Below are 2180 nucleotides of genomic sequence, written 5' to 3'. Positions count from 1 at the left end.
CTGGGTCATGCCACCAGGTAAGACCCAATACTAGGAGAAATGCTAGCTGAGATTGAGGGGAATCTGAAATGGATAACAGAGAAGGGAGATAATAAGAATCAATTGCATCCCAAAACAAATTTCAGCTGTGAATTATCCCACTAGTTCTCCTCTTCTAAGTTTCCCCCCAGTAATAGAAGAATCTCACTGGAATCTTAGAGTTGTTCTCTAACATATATGAAGAAGTATAGCCAAGTAGCACAAAGGGTAGACTGTGGTGGACATGGTGATGTACTGTCCAGATTCTCCTTCAGGAAAGGACTTGTTACCTCTACCCCTGCTGGGAATATTGTCAGCTGTCAGCCCTTTCAGGGACTGTCTTAGCTGTTCTTGGACGTCCTAGGATCAAAGAGGTAGATGGATAAAGGCCATGCTCATTTGAGCAAATGTGGGGCATTATTGATTGACCTTTTTATCTCCAGAGCTCCCTGTGAAAAGCAAGGGAGGTGGTTTGCCAAGATGGGGACAGGGCCAAGTTCAAGAGGTCCCCAAGACTACTCTTTGGTTCAGTAATTTGCTAAAGGACTCATAGAACTCAGATAACTGTTATATTCATAACTATAGTTTATTACAGTGAAAGGATACAGATTAAATCAGCAAATGGGTGGGATTTATTCCAGCTATGCAAGGCTGGCTTAACATTCAAAAATCCATTAATGTAGTCTCTCACATCAACAGGCTAAAGATATATGATGATATGCATGGAATATTGCCAATAAGTTCATTTGAGCTTTGGCGTCAGGGTTTTTATTGAGGGCTGGTCATGTAGACACAGCTGACCTTAGTCTCCAGAGGTGGAGCTGATAATGTGTCACCCAAGACCTCCACCATAAATATTGAATAAAATAGACTTCAGATCAAAGAAGATTACCACAGACAGAGAGGGATATTATATAATGATAAAAGTCTCAATCTTCTAAGAAGGCATAGCAGTCCTAAATGTGCAAGTACAAAACAACAAAGTGATAAAATATGTGAAGCAAATCCTGATATAAATAAAAGGAGCAATAGAAAAATCCATAATTGTAGTTAGAGATTCAAAATCCCTCTCAATAACCTATGCAGCAACTATCCAGAAAATTAGCCTGGATCTAGAAGAACTAAAAAAGTCACAAACCAACAGGAGCTGATGAAAATTTATAGAACACTCCACCCAACAACAATAGAGTACACATTCTTTTCAAGCACTACAGAAAATATACAATGATAGATTATATCCTGTAAAACAAACCTCAACAAATTTGAAAAAGTTGAAATCATATTGAATGTGTTCTCTGGCCACAGTGGAATCAAACTATAAATCAATAACAGAAAGATAACAGCAAAATACCCAAATAATTGTAAACTAGACACATCTAAATAGTATATAGGTCAAAGAGGAAGTCTCAGGGAAATTTAAAAATACATTAAGCTGAATAAAGATGATAATAAAACATATCTAAATTTATAGGACACAACTAAAGCAGTATTGAGAGGAGAATGTGTAGCACTAAATGCTTACATTAGAAAAAAGGAAAAGTATCAAATCAATAATCTAAATTTTTACCATAATAATCTAGAAAAAAGATGAGCAAAATAGGTAGCTCATGAAGGAAATAGTAAAGATAAAAGCAGAAATAAACAAAGATCGATTCTTTGCAAAAATCAATAAAATTGACAAATCTCTAGCAAGACTGTCAAAGAGGGAAGAGGGGAAGGAATGGAGGAAGATAGAGAAAAACAAATTACCAACATCAATATCAAGAATGAAGCAAGGATATCACAACAGACCTTGTAGACATCAAAAGTATAATAAGGCGAATACACCATTCATTAAGGAAACACACATTAAAAGCACAATGAGATATCACTATGCACCTACCAAAATGGCTAAAATTAAATATACTGACAGTATCAAATGATGGTGAGGATGTTGAGACCAAACCATGAGTATATTGATGGTGAAAATGTAAAAGCCACTCTAGAAAACTGGCAGTTTGTTAAGAAAACTAAACATGCAACTACACAGAAACCTGGATAAGAATGTTCATAGCAGCTTTATTCATAACAGCTTAAACTAGAAGCAACTCCTGTGTCCATCAATGGGTGAACAGTAACACAAATGGTGGTACATCGACACCATGGAATACCACTTAGCAGAA

Source organism: Propithecus coquereli, unplaced genomic scaffold (genome assembly GCF_000956105.1).
Source record: "Propithecus coquereli isolate 6110/MARCELLA unplaced genomic scaffold, Pcoq_1.0 Scaffold202, whole genome shotgun sequence".
NCBI classification, from domain to species: Eukaryota; Metazoa; Chordata; class Mammalia; order Primates; family Indriidae; genus Propithecus; species Propithecus coquereli.
This window is presented reverse-complemented; position numbering follows the sequence as displayed.